This window comes from Lolium perenne, chromosome 4, assembly GCF_019359855.2.
Source record: "Lolium perenne isolate Kyuss_39 chromosome 4, Kyuss_2.0, whole genome shotgun sequence".
NCBI classification, from domain to species: domain Eukaryota; kingdom Viridiplantae; phylum Streptophyta; class Magnoliopsida; order Poales; family Poaceae; genus Lolium; species Lolium perenne.
In genome coordinates, this window is record NC_067247.2 from 291,023,042 (window position 1) to 291,042,134 (window position 19,093).

A 19,093-nucleotide genomic window follows, 5' to 3' on the forward strand; every position below is an offset into this window, starting at 1 on the left:
TTAGCACTTTTCTATTTGAGCTACAAAACATTTTCGAAAAAATCGGTCTTTACCTGCTGTTCTCTGTTGGCAGATTCCTGCCACTATTTGCATTTGCGTGTCTATGTTTGTTTTTCTTTCTTTTGTTGTTCTTTTATTTCTACTTTACAAAACAAAAAAAGACCAAAAATATTTCGTTTGTCTATCTTCATTTGCTTCTTTAGTTTGTTTCATTTTCTCGTTATGGTTTGCTATTCGAAAATCCAAAAAGATTTTGCTTTGTGTGTTGATTCAAAATCGAAAACCCAAAATTATTTGTTGTTCTTTATTGGTTTTGTAAAGTTTGCTGCACGGTTCAACGGCCTTCCGTGACTCTATTGGATTTTTGTTATCATTTCATATTATTAAAGCCTCACAGGTAAAGAGCAATAATGACGATCATGCCAATTCCAGATGTGGTGAGAGGCTGGTATGAACTCTATTTGTTTTTATTTTTGTACATATGCTCATTTATGTGGATATGCTTAGTTTGTTTGTATAAGGTGTATGCTACTTAATGATGCTTACTAGTTTATTCTCTCTCATGATTAGTTCCAATTTACTAATAGTAGATAACATGTCATATAACGGTATGATATTGTGGTATCCTCCTCTGAATGTTATATTTGAATCGACTAGGCACATGCTCAAACATGCAAACGAATAAACAAAGATCATTTAATCCTTGATGATTTATCTCGCCTCGGAGTTCTTGTATTACTTTTATGCTTTCGTTAATTTTGTCAATCGCAAGCATGATTATGACAACTGCTGCTTTCTTGATTGTCGCTTCCCAGTCTATTGCTATCCTTCACTTGTACTAGGTGTGAGATCTACTCGTGCATCCAACCACCAAACACCAAAGTGCCAATTGTGTCCACCATACATACCTATATGTGGTATTTCATTGCCACTCCAAAGTGAATTGCTTGTGTGCTACCTTCAAACCTTCAAAATTACCACTTGTTTTGTGTTTTGTTTTAGCTCATGAGGAAGTATTGAGTTCTTTATTGTGCTTTCATGAATTCATAATGTGACTAGCATGCATAATGTGCTGGTCCATAATATTGCAACAAGAGCAAGGCAACCGGGTGCCCATCCCAAATAAAATATAAAATGAACAAATAAACAAATACTGCTCCGCACATTATGTACTGGAGAGATCCTAAATAATGGTGTGAATTGGGGAACTACATGTGAGCCGCTCTTTAGGTCACTATATGAAAGGATGATAAATAACTTAATGCTAGTCGTCGACATAGATATGCATACCTCTCAAAAAATATATTTTCAACACTCCTATTGCATTTAAAATGAAAAGATCTAGCACATGAGTAATCTCGCTTCCTTCTGCATAGGGCCAATCTTTTACTTTTTTATGTTGAGTCACCATCCTTTCTTTGAGCACCTTCTCGAAATCATAGCTGTCATTTTTAGTGTAATATGCTTGTCCTGAAATAAGATTATTTGTGGTATAACTGTGATGCTTGAATCTTTCGATATTTTTACTTCTAGTCTTCTCTTGAATTTCAGAGGTGCCTTGTCATTTATGTTTTGCTACACAAATAAGGGCAAGCTAGATACCACTTTATCATATCATGTTATGAACATTGAAATCCCGCAGCTACTTATGTTCATGTTGCTTATTATTGTGTTGGTATCTTTTCACAGCTTGCATAACTATTGAGTAGCCTTAGTTGCATACTTCTTATTATGAATTGCCTAAGTATTTGATCATGTAATGAGTATATATACATCATATGAAGCAAATAGGTTCGTCAAAGTTTCTTTTATCGCACTCAATTGTCACTGAATTTCTTGAGGACAAGCAATAAGCTAATCATGGGGGGAGTTGATACGTCCAGAACGTATCTACTTCCCCGAATATTTTTGTTGTTGTTTACCCTCTAATTTGTGTGTTTTTAATACAACTAACACGGACTAACGTTGTGTTCAGCAGAATCTCGTTTTTGTGCAGAAATCTAACTTTCAGGAAAATTCCCGAAAAATATCGCAAAGTTCATATTTCACCCGAAGACTCACGGAGCCAGAAGTCGAGACGGAGTGGGGCCACGGGGGCCCACACCTGCCCTAGGCGCGGGCCAGGCTTGGCCGCGCCGATGGGTGGTCTGGCCACCTCGGCCACCCCCCTCGACCTCTCCTTCTGACTATATTAAGCCTCTGACCCTAAAAACAGAGGGGGGATTTGATGTTTTTCCAAAAAGAGTTCCGCTGCTCCGCCGCCACCAGAAACCCCAATCCGGGAACTAGAAACTTCGTTCTGGCGCCCTACCGGGATGGGGAATTGGAGGAGATCATCTCCATCGCCATCACCGACGCCTCTCCATCAACCATCCATGATTCCCCCATCCATGTGGGAGTAATTCCCCGATGTAGTCTATAGGGGATGGTAGGGATTAGATGAGATTGTTCATGTAATAGCTATAAGAATGTTATGGGCATAGTGCCTAGTATCCGTTGTTAGTATTTTTTACATTGTTGCAACTTGTTATGCTTAATGCTTGTCACTTTGGGCCCGAGTGCCATGATCTCAGATCTAAACATGTTATTTATTCATAAGAATAATTATTGTTTTAGATCATACCTGCAAGTTGTATACAAATATCATTGAGGCCCCAAAGTTACAATAATTGGGACAACCAAAGGGGATGTTTTTGATGTGAGGATCACGTGTGTTCGCGGAGTGTTAATGCTTTGATCCAGGTACTCTATTAAAAGGAGTACCTTAATTACCAGTAGATTCCCTTGAGGCCCCACTGCAACGGGTTGGTAGGACAAAAGATGTCGTGCAAGTTTCTCATTGCGAGCACTCACGACTAAATAGGAACACACGCCTATGATTATTTTATACTAGGATACTTTTATCATTATTACTTGCAATGCCCACATCTTGCTTATTATATGAATTATCTTATTCATACAGCGCCCGTTCATCCATCCATGTGCCTACAATATTTTAATCCTGTTGTTTACTGCAATTATCGCTACTGCTGTTTTTATTTCATTACTTTCGTTACTTCAATACTACCACAGCTATAAAACGGTTACTGCCAATAAACTGTTGCGAGCAAGTCGATTTCCAGGTGCAGCTGAATTGACAACTCATCTGTTAAATCTTATAAATATTCTTTGGCTCCCCTTGTGTCGAATCAATAAATTTGGGTTTTACTTCCCTCGAAGACTGTTGCGACCCCCTATACTTGTGGGTCATCAGTTACTGCCGACGCACCAGGCCTGGGTGCGGTGACACTTAACCATTTTCTTTTCTTTCTTCTCCCACACCAACATAGCCCCCCAATTCCCCCTCACCCTAACCGCACTGCCGTCGGCCGTCCACTCGTCCTAACCACGCCGATCAACCCTTCTCGCACCCGCGTCGAGGAAGAGGAGGAGACCGCTGCATCAAGAAGGAGGAGGAGGAAGCCGCCACATCGAGTAGGAGGAGGAGGTCACCGTGGCTGCTGGTGAGGACATCCCCTCCCCTCTCCCCTCTCCTCTCCCCCTCCATGCCATGCCCTGGTCCATGCCCCTCTCAGTAGGTTTTTTTTTTCTAGTTTATTATACTGGAATTTTAGGTTCAACAATAATGCAGTAGGTTTTTTAGGTTCAAAATACATAGTTGAATAAAGCAGTAGGTTTTTTTAGGTTCAACAAAAATGCAGTAGGTTTTTTTTAGGTTCAAAATACATAGTTGAATAAAATGCAGAAGGTTTTCTTTAGGTTCAATAAAAATGAAATGCTCTCTGTAATTTAGAGTTGATTTTAGTTGATTTAGGGTTCAAAATACATATTGCTCTCTGTTAGAAAGAATGAAATCAACAAGCAACTTCCAACTTTTTAAAATGATAAATGGTCAACTTCTATTTCAAATTAAGTTCTCTAGAAATAAAATGATGAAATCATGAAATCAACAAGCAACTTCCTGGTTCCTAGAAATAAACTCATAAAGTGATGAAATCAACAAGCGTCTTCAAACTTGTATACTGCTACTTTAAATTGTCCCTAAAAATAAAAATGAAGATGCTCTCTGAATTTGTATATTGGTAATTTGTATATTGGTACTTAAAAATGAAATGCTCTCTTGAATGAAAATGAAATTTGTAGTCCTGGTTCCTGGTTCCTAAATGCATTTTAGCTCTCTGAAAATAAATGGTAATTGGAGATGTTGCTGATGTTGGTTATGGTGCTATGAAATGATGCTACTGATGTTGGTTATGGTGCAGTGAAAATGAAAATGAATTGGAGATGATGTTGTTATGTTGCTGATGCTGCCAATGTTGGTTATGATGTTTCCATATGTTTGCATTTCTGTGTACGTTTACAGGGATTGACTTGCTATTGAGTTGTCGGAACGTTGATTCATTTCCGTTCGGGTAAATCTAGCACTCCACATGACCATTTTTCAGCAAAGGTCATGCCCTTTTTTCGTGAATTTTAGGTTTGCTAATTCCTTTAATATTTCATTAGTGCTAGCCACCATGTCGTCTTCCGGACACTCCAACGACGACGATGGGTCTCATCAAGATTTGGATTTGCACTACCATCACTATTTCTTGAAGTCATCGTCGCAGCCTAGGCAAGATAGTCCACCAGCTACAAACAACGACCATGAGATGGAGGATGCTGCTGGGGGTAGTGGCGACGAGCCAAGTGATGCGGCCGGGGGTAGTGGCGCTGAGACAAGTGGCGCCACTGGGGCTCGGGCGACGAGACAAGTGGCACCACAAGGACTGAGGCGACGAGACAAGTGGCGCCACCAGGAGTAGTGGCACCGGGACAAGTGGCGCCAAGCGTCTGCGGAAGGAAAGGTGCCCAAACACGGTCGCCACTTGCAGAGACACAGTCATAGCGGTGGACCCAAAAAGTTCCTAGGAAACCAACTAGCAGCAATCCTCCGAGAGGTCGTCAATCTCAACGAAACAGACCTCCGAGGGAAGAACAAAATCATTTGCGAGTCCAACTCCTTGCGAGGTTGTACGGACGATACAAGTTCCTATGAAACTATTCCTCCACTCATGAAAGCAAAAATATTGTGAACTCAGAAGCCCTCCTCAAGTTCACCAAACACCTGAGCAGTTATAAGTACATGGTAAGGAAGATGATTGCTAAGGGAATTTTTTTATAAGAGATCCACTATTCTTTTCCGAAGGTTACACAAGAGGATTTTGATACTTTCGTGGCCAATGAAGAGCTACAAGCGATCAAGAACCACAAGACGTGGAGGAAGGAGATGCGGGATATTAACATCAGCAACCACACCCTTGGGAGTCGTGGTTTTGAGAGAAAGGAGCCCCGTTGGAAGAAGGATGACGAGACCTATAGACTTGCTGGCATTGTGAACCCCTGGCACAAATACAAGGACCTGTAGGGAAGAAGATTTATCAGGTCACGGTACCATAAACGAAGACCAGCCGGGGAACTTCTCATGGACCCCAAGGTGTTAACTAATATAGTTTGGGTCACGACCGACCCGAAGGTCCTAGAGATTGAGAAACAACCGGTAAGCAATTAACCAGTTTAATTAGATCATATGACTCATAATAGTAGAAATATTCCTAAATGGTTCACGTTACTTCTGCAAGAAGCAGAAAAACAAAGACTTGCCCAATGTGACAGAGGCTCCTCATCCCTGGCGTCGACGGGCGAGGTAGACTGGGACAAGCCCCTCGTCTGGGAGATAAACATAGTTAATAATCGTTCACCTCCGAGAATGCCGCATAGAGACCGTGTGGCTGGCGCAAATACAGGCTACAAGCATTCGCACTACAGCTCTGCGTCTGCGACAAATAAAAATGCGCGCGAGGAGAGGAAGCAGTGGGAGGCGGAGGAGATGAGGAAGTCAATCATAGCTGAAGTCAAAAGCTGAACTCGTGCCCAAGGTAGTCAGAGTCGGGATTCAGAGTCGAATCGATTTTTGTCAAGCAGAATCGAGTCGTAGTATCGAATCGTAGAATCGGGGATCCTACCATACTTACTTAGAGAAGATCTTTTTATCACACATAAAGTTTGTGTAATAGTATAATGGAGATAAAAATTATAGTAAATAAAGTTTCTAGCAATAATGTTCTAGCGATAGATCATTTGAGATTTGATAGGTAAATAAAGGGTAGTAAAGCAAGTGAAAAGGGCTTGGGAAGTTTAAGTAGTATCCTTTTACGGTTTTGCTGATGGTAAAAATAATGAGTTAGTAGAATCGGAAAATTCCATAAAAGGGATCGAGATTCTACATTAAAGGGATCGAGATTCTACATTATTCTAAAGGATTCTATAATTTGGATCTGGACTCAACATGAATTCTACGCGATTGAGATTTATAGTGGGATTTGAATCGATACGGTGATGTAAGATCGTCCAATCATAGGATTCCGGTAGTAGGATCGGGATTCTGACTACCTTGCTCGTACCAGGAATCAAAGTTGAACTTGTAACTGAAATCAAAGCTAAACTCATAACTGGAATCAAAGCCGAAGTCAGAGCTGAAGTCCAAGCAGAGTTCGATGTTGTATGGCTCGGAAGCCAGCAAGGCCACCTGAGGATGACTAGATCCTAAAGAAAAGCAAATATTCATGAGTTTGAAGACAAAAGTAGAATATAAAAGGATCGTTCACCCATATCTTCCATATTTTAGTTTTAAGACAATCTTCGTACAAATTTTTGTTGTTTAGTATTCCGTCTTCAGTGGAGACATGTTCTTCATCTCGTGTCCAGTGTTCTTACATGTCTGAATTGGGAACACATGTATGATAGAAATACAAATATAATTGATACCCCGAATTAGAAAGATCTACGTTTGCACGACGGCCCTAGCGACGATGACCGTGATTTTTAAAACACTTCTTTGTTTCATCTCTTATTGGTGAGGATCATAATCGGTATCCCAGGCAGCACCTTAAATGGGATGCTCAAGTTTTCGACATTAAGATCTGCGTATGAGGAATGAAACATAGTAAGCCATCATACAAAAAGCATCTGGAATAGGGAGGCCAAGACCTTCCCTAGCCCCAACACAGTTCTCATATATTAATCAGTTGTTTATTATTGTGCCTTCTACAACACTCATTCCATTCTTATAACAAGACTTTCAATGGATACATGTTTTTCATCTAGTGTTGAATGTTCTTACATATACAAATAGGGAGTACATGCATGATGGTAAGACAAATGTGATTCTTATAAGTGTTATATTCTGCATGCACTTTAACGTGTTGGGTGATTGTAAGTTACCATGGACTCTAAAGGTATAAACGATGCCCCCCATAGGGGCCTTCTCAGGCTATCCACGATGGGCAAGTGGCGCGGAAGGGCTGGCCGCTTGGCTCGTTTCGCCCTCAGCAGTTGGGCCACGTGTCATTGCGTGACTGGGCGTGGAAGGCCCGCGTGAGACAAAAACCACCCCAACCAACCAGCAACGCGGCCCAAACCCTATCTCTATTCCCCTCCACGTCTTCCTCGCATGCCTCAGCCCCGCCGCCGGCCGCCTCGCCTCGTGCCCTCCCAGCCCCGACGCCGGCCGCCTCACCTCGCGCCCTCCCAGCCCCGGCTACCTCGTGCCCGTCCGCTGGCTCCTCCTCTGTCCATCCGCCGGTTCGTCCTCTATCTCCTCTTCTGCGCTGCCGCCGAGTGTCCTTTTCTTCCCCATCGCGGCCGCCTCGGCAGTAATAACCGGAGGTCGATGCGGGGGAACCGCACGAGTACCGGTCGCTGCATCGACCGGTCATGATCCCGTTCTTTTTTTCTGGTCACGGGAGGAAAAGGTTTCGTCATCCACATCGCAGGGAGATCGATCCGCCGGGAATGATTCCATGGTGCCGCCATCATCCTTGTGGTGAGCTGCTTCAGACCCTTATGTAGGTCGTCGTCTTCCTAGCCAGCCGCATGAGGGCCGTAATGCTCCGCCTCTGGTTCGTCGGGTCAGATTCCAATAGTCCATGCTCACCGCTTCCCCTCTCCCCGCCATTGTGCTCGTGTTGCTCCTGGATGTACTGCAGAATAGAGAGGGGCGCCGCCACAACTGAAAAAAACCCATGAAACGCAGGTACCCAGAGTTCTAAACTCTTCCTTATGATCTCTCTCTCTCTCTCTAGATTTAATCCTTAGAATTTATGTTTGTTTGTGCAGATTTGCTTATCTATGCCAACAAGGTGTTTGACAAAAGTCCAAGAAGGTTACTCACTATTTTGATTTCTTGATTGGGCAGAGATGAAGAAGTTCTTGGATGCATTAAAGAAGGTACTTGGAATCTTGATTGGAGTGATTGGCATGGGACTATATTCATACTTGTGTACCCACTGAAGCCTCTCCACAAGTCACTCAGGTACATTTCCCTGGTTATTTTCATTGTGCTTTGAGGTGCAAAAATTTTCTGTATTTTGAAATGGATCTGCATAGTGGCATGATTGAGTAAGCAAAAAAAATTATTGTTTGATGTGCTTCATTTGATATGGTGGTTCTTTGCCCGTATATCTGTTGTACAACTACAATTTTCGTGCTATTTACAAAGCAGGCTGCAGGTACAAGCTATCTGCCTTTTTAATGCCACATTGTCTTCTCAATTATTCATTTCTTTAAAAAAAATCTGCAATCAGCTGTTACTCTTACGTATATGATATATTCATCTCTCAGACACCTACTTATGTCCAGTTTGAAAAATTGATTACTGGCATGTTAGTCACATATGCCTGTGTTTCATGTGTTAGGATTGCGAGTCTCCCACAGTTGGACTTTTTTTTCCAGCAACTTGGTTCTCATGTAATTAATGATGTGACTAACCCACCTGCACCATCTACTGGAACTACCACTTTGAATAGTCCCTTTGAATTATGTAGCCAGTTTAGAACCCTAAATGTATATCCTAGAATCAGTGTAGGAGATGTGTTTGGACTATGATGATGGTTTTTTAAAATTATTTACTTGCTATTAGGTTACTAATATGAAGAATTAGAATTCTATGATTTGACTGCGGTGAGGATTTAATGCTGGATACAATCTTTTGCCATCTCCCAACTCCTTCATTTATACCATTATTTATATTTAGATAGCCTGTGAAACATGCCTACTGGATTATGATGACCCTGCTTCGAATTATGGTCATTGCCTCAAAGGACATAAAGAGTTGATACTAGATTTCATGTATTATTTATATTTAGAGTGTTTCCTTGGGTCCCATTACTAAACCTTTGACAATTGATACTAGATACCATAGTACATATCATAGTAGTAGTTCATACTAGATTATGACCCTACATGCTCGGTGGCGTTGTCACAAACATAATTCAAATTATCTTAAAGGTAAGAGAGTGGTATTGATTTATTACTGCTACAACAAATGCACTACTACTTGATGTTTCTTCTCCATGTAATTTTTCAGTTTTGGTTCTGCATGTCGCCGCGTCAAAATTATTTTCCTCTGTCTGCAAGTTTTGATCCCCCGCTAACATTAATGTTTTTGTGTTCTGTCCAACGCAATTGTTAGATAACTTGGACCTCTTCGTGATATGTTGCAGGTCCTTGCCAAGGTTTTGGTCTGCTCAAAGAGGACATGAACTGAACCACAAGCGAGCAGGCTGAGCATTTTGCATGACCTCCAAGCTATAGCAGATCACAATGGTTTGGATCCTTGATGTTGCTACCGCTGACTTTGATCTATATCTTTATTCCCTAGGTTGCACTCAACGTAGACTGTAGAGTATTGTGGTCACAAACTATTGCGTATCCTTGTTATCTGGGATTTCTTGCAGAGATGGACACGAAATGGTGATGCCACACAATGAATTCTATTTTGGTTTTGGCGGAAATTATATCCAGGCTTAGCTCTCTAGCACGAAACAATTTCTTTTCCATTTAGATACATTTTTATGGTTCATGACCATCTGATTTTACTCTCGGACAATTTTTTCCAGGTGTATTTTGGAGGAAGAAGATGGAAGTTCTTATTGTTTGGCACGTGAGGTACTGATTGAAACAGCTACTTTGAATACATATGATGCTTCATTTTGCCATTGGGAAGAACTGAGAGGTATTCTCTCTCTCCAAGAAATTTTGCATTCTCTAATGATATGTTTCTTTGGCATGGTATCATTAAGATATTCTCCGTGGCTGTAGGTATTTGAGAGGTGGTTTGATCTACAATGGTGTGTATCCCTTAAGTGTTGCCTCACGTGACATACTTTGACCCAAAGGAGACCGATTCCACCTTATCGAGGTGATCTTTTTTGCATCAACCTTATTTCTGACATGATTGGGACCTCCTTACGGTCTTGTGAGGTAGATTAGGTGTATTAACCTAAGGAGGAGCTATAGGGGTAAACCATGAGATTCTTCTAACCATCCGCCTATGAAAGGATTTCTTGATATGTTATAACAATATTAACCCTTCTATTTTTCTCTTTACTTCTGCCTTTTTTTTTTTTGCTTCTCTGCATATTCCTTTACAATATAATTTTATATCATCATTCACTTGTTCCTGTATATTTTGCATCTAAAAGATTAGGTGTGAGATTGCAACTAAGTTGATATACGTTTGTGTTCCAACATTGATATTTTCATTAGTGGACTTATTAGTGGTTATCGGACGGAACTAAATAAGAAATATATTATTCCCTGCTTGGTATTGGTTCATTTTATTTATAAGAACAACTGTATATATGATTCCTGTAGGCACTTTTTGATATCTCATAATTTTGTTCCTGGTGATGATTAATTACTGGAATATATAATAAGTTGTTTATGTTAATAATTGGCACTTACTTGCTTTCTGATCTTTGAAAACTTTTCTTGCCATAAATGATGCCTCTTTTGTTGCTATGCTAGATTCTGGATTGTTATTTTGTTTTATCAAATGATATCACTGTAAATTCAGATAATGATGGTAAGGTTTCAGGTAATACACATTATAACATTAGAAATTGACATCCTGATATTGGTCGTGTAACTGGGGACTGAGATCTCTATGATAATTTGTCACTTCAGGTTGATGTCCATGACTAGAATTATATTACTCCCTCCGATCCATATTAATTGACTTCAATATGGATGTATCTAGAACTAAAATGTGTCTAGATACATTCATATTAGAGTCAATTAATATGAACCGGAGGGAGTAGCAAAAACGAGGCCTATTTCTTATATATGTTTTATGTGTGTAAATGCCCCCTCAGTTCTTGTTTGTTCTGCATACATTTGTCTTGATATTGTTAAACAAACTATTCATGAGATGTTGGTTTGTTCAGGTGTACATCTGCGGTGAGCAGTTAGTTCAGGTCACTATAGTTAAAAAAATTAGTTCAGGCTATTGCCTTAACAAAGATTAGCGGATCCCATTCCAGGCCGTTTCCTTTACAAAAATATTATGTGGCCTAATTCCACTTTCCATAATATATGCTCCTTTGTTTATGATAAGACAATAATACTTGAATTATTAGGCATTCTTGATGTATCCTTTCTTTTGGTGTGTACTGTGTTCTTTTGTTATGACTATTACTTCTGCTATGTTAGGAGTGGATATTAGAGCAGTAGGTGGAGGGAGGCTGAACTTGCTAGCCAGAGGAATGAAGTAGACACTTACTTTTTATTGCACCATTATATTTACAACATAGGTCTTTATTAGCTATTGTGAGTATTAATGCCACTTCATACTTTTAGACATTTACAAACAGAAGCTTCAGCAGTTTGTAGCTGACAGACAATCGAGCAAGGATGAAACAAAAGCTTTTCTGGCATTCCAAGTGTGTCTCTGCATTCCTCAAGTAGTTGTCGATACTGCTCATGCTGACATATGCAGCCAGTTGTTTCCAAAGGTGAAACATTTTATGTTGTTTTTGTGGAAATAAATCTACATAACCAAGCATAGTAAAATTAGCTTATCCCGAAGTTGAACTAATCAATTGGATAACAAGATGTTCCATTGTTTATATTTGGAATATTGGTTTATCTTTTATTTTGTTCAACTTAGCAGTGCAAATCCGAAACAAGTGAATCAAAGGTATGGTGTTGTGTTTGTGTTGCTGACTTTACTTCAGTTTAAAGCCAGATCCTTGCTTTTGGGTATATACACAAAATTGAAGATGAATCTTTCAGCAATTGCCAGTTCAGACAAATGGTATTTTTATATGTTCAAGTTGTCTGCTCTTTTTTTAATCTGAAGTACAGAATCTCAGGCTATAACCGTAACCCATTGGTTGAATTGGAAGTTTCAGACTTTGTAACTCTGAGGTTAACTTATGGTGTAAGTTACTAGGTAATTTTTATCTTCTTTTACCACATGAACAATATTGCAGCAGTGAATACATCTTTATGCCTATATGTTAGCCTTTTTTTATTTTAGAAAGGCAGTAAGGCACATCAAAAGCCAGGTCAGACTCTTAATCAGGTTGGCATTTACTTCCCAAAGCCAGGGTCAGACTCTTAATCAGGTTGGCGTTTTCACATGGGCAGTTTTATGTGCCATTTCAAGGGTAACATCAAGAGAAGGGATGGAAGTGCTAGCGCCTGATGAATCTGGTGAGCTGACTACGAAGACAAGAAATATAATCTCTCCGTCCATAAAAAGATGCCAAAGCTTTGTTTAAATTTAGATGTATCTATACAGTAAAGAGTGTCTAGATGCATTTAAATTTAGACAAATTTTTGACATCTATTTATGGTCAGAGGTAGTAGCATATTGGGAAGTTCTTGTTCATCTTTAAACGTTGCTTCTTACACGCATGTGTTTCTATATGGGTGTTTTGATCTTTCACTTTCTTGCATTTTTCAGTAAATGTTCATTTTCTTAAACTCTTCCATTCTTTGAGTATATGTACTTGAACTTAGAGGCTTATGATTCATTCTGCTCAGGTTTCGCTTTATGAGGAAGTTGTTGTGCCTTATGTTCCTTTTCTGCTACGATGTTTGCTATGGGTTTAAAATGAATGGTTACCCTGTTTTGTTGCTGACGATGATGCACCTTGTTGTGTCAGTATTTCCTCTCTTTCTTTTTTTGCATCGTTTAATAAGCTTATACTTTCAACCCAGCTGATTGATGCCCTTCTCTAAATATTGTCTTCATGCATATTCTTATGGTCAGGTTTTTGGTGGCTGTAAGGCTTGGCTGGATGCTCATCAACTTCTAGGTTCACAAAGATGTACATAGTCATTGTTTAGTTTTGTGTACATTTCCAAGCAGTGGCCTAACTAACTTCTCTGTATATCTGTTCTGTGCTGTGTATTCTGCTGTGTATCTGGGATGGGCAGATTTATATAAAAAAATAGCTTTTATGTTTCTTGTTTTCATGCTGCTTTCCATCGCTATTGAAAATACTTGTGATGGAATGCTCACCGTATATCTCAGCTAAATAAAAGTATCTCATGTTTACGGTCTCTCGGTTCCCAAACTATGTACAGCAACTCAGCAAGTAAAGCTGGCTAACCAAATTAGCTTAGAAATAAGAACACTCTGGTAGGCAAGGTACAGAGGGATCATCTTGCATCTATGCTATTTTTGAGTTACCAGTTACGGTACTAACAAATAATTTAACCAGAATTAGCAAACTGATGGCATGTTTTGAAGTATAAGCTGGTTTCTCATCTGACCTTTTCATTTCGATTTCTTTAGAAACATACTTTTCAGTCAAATCTACGCAATCTTTCCGACAAATAGAGCAAACGCTATCGAGTAGCTGAAAGAAAGGGAACATACCAACGGCTCTCTCATCTTCAAGCGGCTGTAGTTATGCTTCTCTTTTCTTTCTGCACACTCCCACTGATGTTGTAGCGCGCCGCGCAAATGGGATTCAGCACCAGTCGGCGTGCAGGGCTACTCCAACGCCACCTTCCGCCCTAAACCGGAACAGCGCCCATGCTTCCAGAGATCGGCCTCCGGCCTCGCAAGGTGGACCGCGAGCAGAGAGTCCAGATCCGGTGTTGTCGCAGACGCCGGTGTTCAAGAACATGCTAGCAGAGAGGATGCTGCTAGCTTCCCTGAAGCCGACCGCCGCGACCACTATCTCCTTTGTCCCCCTCCCGCCTTCTACATCACGAATTCAGACCATTTTCCTTCCTGGAGTACCCTATCTTTGTTCTTTTAAATTCCGTTTTCACCTGTTCTTTTCCTAAAACAGCAACTGGCTTCGTTTCTCCTTTCCGTTTTCACATGTGGCCGCGTCTGCTGCTGTGGCCCATCTCGCAGTAGTCCACCTGTCCAGCGCGCCGAACCAGTAGCGCATGCATATGTATCAATTCTGTTTGACAGTAAAGTGACCGCTGCTGCCATCCGTGTTCCATTGCTATAGTTAATTGCTATATCGCATTAGACTTAGATATGTTCTGATGAAAAGGGATCCTCGTCCCCTTGCCCCCCTTGCCGTCGCAATAAGCCACATTAGATGAAAGTCTCTGCTGTAAACATTTTATTGTTCTTGATATTTTCCTTCGGTGTTTTAGCAAGTGCTCTTTCTCAAATGTCGAAGCTACATCATATTCTTGGTTCTCTCAATACCTCTCTTCTTTCTTTCAACAAGTAAACGAGTCTGGATTTTTTTTCTATGAAATTAGTGGTCTTCATAAATGCTCTTATATGCTGCGACAATGCACCGCCTATGTAGATGATGATTTGGGGTTCGTTTCTTGCTTAATAACCGTTAGTTGTTTTAATATATTTTCCTCATGTTTCTCTAATTGTATAAAATTGTTTGTTCCCTGTGTATAATCTATTGTGGTTTGCTATGTTTTATAAAACCTAAGAAGATTTATTACCGATTTTCCACCTATACATGAGTCACACGGGGTCGTGCGCCAAGGCGCACATCAAAATCTAGTTAACTTAAAATCCAATACTCCATGTGCAAAAAATCAATAAGGAGTGTGCTTCGGCACAACCCCCTTTAAGAAGTTTGTAATTTTTTATGTAACCTGCCGGTGGAGAATAAAACTTATACTTTCACTAAAATGGTATAACCATGCATTTATATATATATATGAGAATATTTAACCATGCTTTGCTAGCTAAACAAGCATGGTGTTTGCCGGATATTCAATTCGCCTCCCAGTGCATATGCTTTCTCCACCTAAAAAACATATTTATAATTGTCAAAAAAAATCCAACAAAGAAATTTACATGTAAAACTCGATAATCTATGTGCGTTCGTACAATTTCATGGAAAACGATATTTTTTTGTTCAATGTAAAAGGACAAAACATGTCTCGCAAAAAGGCTTATTTTAACACCATTTTTTTTTTCCTTTTTGGACAGTCCAACCGTCAAGTCGATTATTCATGGAAAGACTTTGTTCGCACGTAGCATGTGAAGATTTACACGTGAATTTTTGTTCAAATTTTTTAACATTTAAAAATATATCAAAGATGTATTTTAAAATAAATAAAGTATATACCCAAGAGCCAAAAGATCACTCTAGGTGTCGGAAATTCAATTCAGCTCCCGGGTGCATAAGCTCCCTCTACTAAAAAAAATATATTTAGAAATGTAAAAAAAATGGACAAAAAATTATACATGTACATCTTCATAATATACGTGCGTTCGTCAAGTTTCACGAAAAACCAATATTTTGTATGGTCTATATAAAAAAGAGAAAGTTTATCTTGTGAAAAGCATTATTTTTAGCACTGAATTTTGTCTTTTTTACACACGTCATATGATAAGTCGATTTTTATGAAACGACTTTGTGAGCACGTAGCACATGAAGATGTAAATGCGAACTTTTAGTTTCAATTTTTAAAAATTTAAAATGTATGTAAGATGCATTTCGAAATATAGAGAGCATATGGACCCATGTTCCAAAACACCAATCCCTCTAGGTGTTTGCTAGATAATCCAAAGAGTTTATGTGCAAGACTTCTCTGCGCAAGATACTATATATCCTCTAGTTACCAGCTGGACATGGTCTTCACGAGCAATGTGCATCATGTATGAAAATTGAAAAGGAATTAAGTATGGACTGGAATGCAGAGCGATTAGAATGCAAGTGATGTACAATTTCTAGACCAAACAACAAAAGGCTTATTTAGAATCTGATTTGGAAGTCCTCGATGCCGCAGAAAATGAAGATCTTCACCTTGAAAGTGTTCCACGGGGGCTTGTTATTTCCGCTAACAAAAGGTACAAATACCTAGCTAGAAACTCTCAGCACCTATCGACTATGTGGTATAACCGAGGAGGATTCCTATCATGCGTTGTTAGGGCATCTCCAGCGGCACGACGCAAACGGTCGCTCGTTCGCCGTGACCGAAAATACGTCTGGGGCCTGTTCCAGCGGGGCGACGCGAAGTGATCGGGTCGTCCGAGAAGACGCAAACCTGGCCCAAATATGCGCCAGGTTTGCGTCTCGGCGGACGCTCGGCGGTCGCACGGAGCGTCCTCCATTTCTTACCCGGTCCTGCATGTCAGGGACAGCGAAATCGACCGCTTCGATTTGCATCTGTTTCCCCTTCTTTGCTGCCCTAGTGCGTCGCCACCACCCCAACCCCATCCACCGCCGTCCGGCCGCAGCGCCGTAGTAGCCGCCGCCGGCTGCGTTCTTGCCGCGCGGGAGAGCGGGAGCATACTCGGGCTTGGCTCCGCCGCGTACCAGCCGGCTGTTTTCGGGCGAAATGCTCCCGGTTGCGCCGCCCTTCCGCGCCGCCCACGACCTGTTCGGTCAATTGCTCCGGTAGGTTTCTACTCGTGTTTTCGGCGCTATTGTGCGCGGCCATTGATCCGCAGTTTGTACCCACGCAGATGGACATGTGGCAGATGTTGGACAAGTTCCGCGCGGAGGTCGTCGACTCCTCTTCCGACGAGGAGTCCGTTGAGTCGACACAGACATTGGCAACTACTGCGGCCTCCATGATCCACGAGTTCACCTTTAACCCGGGGCCGCAGCACCGGGGCTCTGTGAAGGGGCGCTCCAAAAACCTGCCGCGCAACAGAGTGGAAGGGCAGGCCCGCCTCCACAAGGACTACTTCCACCTCACCAATCCGATCTTCTCGGAAAAATATTTCCAGCGCCGATACAAGATGTCAAGGGACCTGTTCTTGGTCATTCTACGGGGCGTCAGAAACTACGACCCCTAATTTCAATGCAGGCGCGATGCAACATGTGCGTTAGGGGAGTAGCAATTTTGGTCTATCTAATCTGATGGAGTCTCTAATGGATCAAGATTAATCGTGTCACTAAAGCTCAGAGCTCTTTTTATTAGGCTGGTTCTTCACAGCATAAAACAGGTGGTGGTGCATATTGCCACATCAACAATGCTAACGCCGTGCAAGGCACCTACTTCCTCATACGTACAAACTATTTTTTTTGCTGGAATTTCTGCTCACAACTGCATTTGAAAACTTTTATTATATCTGTATTTCGCAATGTGATTACTAACATGCGACATCTACACAAGGAGATCTTACTTTGTCATACAACCATTACGACATCGGTGGTAGCTGCGGGGTAGAAGGGTGTCACTACCTGCAACCATGAAGGCATTATTCATCGCAAGAGGCGTCACCGGGTTACGCGAATAAATGACTATTCAATAAAAAATCATTTCTTAGCAATGCAAGAATAAGTGTTGCTCTCTTCATTAGTTGACGTTTTCTTCGCCCGTTTAGTTTTGTACATCGTTGTTTATGTCGTCTTGTGCATCATGAAAGAAATTATAGCCTTGGCAGCCGAGGTGGTACTAACTATTATACTGGATCTCTATGCTATCGTTCTCCACTTCGTTTTTGCCCAGTTAGGCCTAATCTTGTTAGACATGATTATGTTGATTATTATGAATAGGAGAAAACATGACCACCATCAACTATGGTAACACGGTAACAAATAGAATAAGTGTCAACATGGATGGTTTGATATAACCTAGAGCATTCAATTTTCCCGGTGCAACGCACGGGCACTTTTGCTAGTCTTTTATAAGGCAGTGTTCCACAAAATGGGCCCTAATTAACAGGCTATTTTACATCGCAAATGATTATCCTACAAAAAACATGTGTGATAGTTACACACGTTTCTCCTGAAGAAAGTTGTGTGCGATGTGATACCACATATTTCTACCGGAGAATATCATGTGCGATGTGACATATATGTGTACCAACCATATAGAATTCACAATAAAAGAAAGTGCCAACACATGTACGTTCACACATATATCAACGGTAACGAAAAATTAACAAACAAAATACATGAGTACTATGAATTATTAAAAGGAAAATCTATGGCTAGCTATATTTTTCAATATAATTAAGCAAATAGTACCGGTAGATATATCACATCAGTTTACATGAACAAACTACAAAGTTAAAAACAAATGAACAATTATCATCTTAACACATTAACCCATTCACATCACAGAGGGGTTGTAACTAGGTAGATGGCTTTATTTTCAAACATGAAGTTGAAGATATGGATTGTTTCCTCCTTGAGTTGAAAGGTCTTCACAACATATGCCTAGCTAGTCATTCAGATTCCATATCCTTAGTCTTGTCCTTCTACAGCCTAACACACTTCTCGATCTCGATGAAGTGATGGCACCATGTGTCCATTGTTAATCATTCTTCAATGCCAAAGTTCAGAAGCTACGTCCTAGTGTTGCTGACTGAAAGGTGTTGAAACAAAAATAAAAAACATGAATATGTTAGTTACTAGTTTCTACCTGAATTTTTAATAGAAAATTCCAGTACCATTAACCATGACTAGATAATTACTTACCATCTTGACTTTTCCAACGATGAAATTTGATTTTGTGATCTGGCAAACATACAAAGGATTGTAAGAAGCATCACACACACCTCATAACACGCTTGATTGTGACCTAGTCATCTCTAGGTGATTGCCATATATGCAATGAAGCTCAAACAATTTCCGTTTGTGATAAGGGCCTACATAAAACATATACAAGCATGAAGACTTTGTCCTGATTACAACATAATTGTACACAAGTCCATAATACATACTCACTTCGTTCTGAAATACTCTACATTCTAGGTTCAAAATTTGTTCTTAAATAATCTACATTCTAGCTTTTTGTCAAGAACAACACAACAAAGTGATTTTGCTCTTTTTATTGGTTGTGGTTATTTTTAATGTAGTTT

At 40.4% G+C, this 19,093-nt stretch overlaps 1 long non-coding RNA gene across 1 annotated transcript; it reads left to right on the forward strand.

Moving 5' to 3' along the window:
* The first annotated feature begins 8,226 nt into the window (after window positions 1-8,226).
* LOC127348967 (uncharacterized) lies at window positions 8,227-13,277 on the forward strand. The gene is made up of 4 exons (XR_007880049.1): window positions 8,227-8,353; window positions 9,543-10,054; window positions 10,141-12,537; window positions 13,100-13,277. It is a non-coding gene; the product is annotated as an uncharacterized lncRNA (long non-coding RNA).
* The last annotated feature ends 5,816 nt before the right edge of the window (window positions 13,278-19,093 follow it).